Source organism: Austrofundulus limnaeus, unplaced genomic scaffold (genome assembly GCF_001266775.1).
Source record: "Austrofundulus limnaeus strain Quisiro unplaced genomic scaffold, Austrofundulus_limnaeus-1.0 Scaffold1464, whole genome shotgun sequence".
NCBI lineage: Eukaryota > Metazoa > Chordata > Actinopteri > Cyprinodontiformes > Rivulidae > Austrofundulus > Austrofundulus limnaeus.
This window is the reverse complement of record NW_013953866.1, coordinates 21,632-23,056: the sequence shown is the minus strand read 5'-3', so window position 1 is coordinate 23,056 and position 1,425 is coordinate 21,632.

Below are 1,425 nucleotides of genomic sequence, written 5' to 3'. Positions count from 1 at the left end.
TGTAGTTAATTAACTACAATAAGTTAACTGGTAAACTTGACTTTTAAAATTTCAACCATCGGTTTTATTTTCTCTCTCTTTAAACTTTATCCTCACCCCTCTATGGGACTTCTCGGTCTCATGTGGGAGATGCATGTGATGTGAACAAACACTATGGGCCGGTTTCGCAAACAAGGCTTGTATTAAGACAAGAGTAGGCATATTCTGGACTTGTTAAACTTCGGCATTCAAGCAGTTTGCATGAATGTGGCTTTACTTTGTTTTAGTTAGTCTGAGGCTATAGAGTCCTGGAATAAGCCTAAGGAGAACACATGCATCAAGCCTCATTAGCCTAAATGGCGGCACAACCTGTTGGTCTACTTTTGCTCATNCCGCCATATTACTCACGCACAGCTCTCGCGAGGTCTCAGTAGCAGCTCATCCCCAGTAGGCCCATGAATGGACACTTCCTCCTAAACACAGCATTTCAAGAATCAACCAGCAATAGTTTTCTGACCACGCCAGCAGATAAAAACAGCTTCTTTTTAAGCTGCACCGAGGTGAACGCGGGCACGCGGTGCGCACTCCTGTTTACCTCTGTGGCTCGGACTGATGACAGCTCCGGAGTCACAATCCTGCTAAAGTTTGCCTTAAAACACACACCGAGTTCTCAATGTGGCTAACGACACTTTTTTATAGGTTATGGTCGCTCACAGCTGACCGAGACGGCGCTTCAGCCATCTATCTGGACGACTCGTTCGAGTTTTTCCTATCCAGGAGTAGCCTTGAGCTATCTCTCGTTAGCTCCGTGTCGCTACTAACTCCTCACATTAATTCATTTACAATGAACGTAGTGTAACACTTTATGAATGGCCAAACTCATTTAACTGTTAGCGGAGTATGGTTATATAAAAATGTGTATTGTAGGAAAACACATACAAACACTAACCGACCAGATTAATTTATACACCTGTTAAGATGTGAATAATACTGGCTTTAGGATCCTTAATAAAAATGTCAATACAGACAACAAGCATGCAAATAAATCATAAACTGGCTTCCACAGTGCAGATTATGGATATAAAAATAGCTTTCAGCTATAATGAGAGAGAAAAAGCGACTTCATCTAGGTCTGACGTCATAACCTTGAAAAGCCATGAAGAGCTTACATTAAAGCAATAATTAATGTTACAGACGTGTTTATAACTTCAAAAATGACAGAAAACGACAAAATCTGCAGTTTTTTTCTATTCTCTGAGCACCAATCAGCCATAAAAAGTCTTATAACAACACTTTGTCTATTGCCAACATGAGGAAAAACTGTTTTTCCACRGTGCACAGAAGATATTTTTTCATGAGAAAAATATTACGAGTTACCATTAAAATGGTACCATTCGGACCACCAATATGTAGGAGGGGGACTTAAGGTGGTATTAAGCTTCTCCC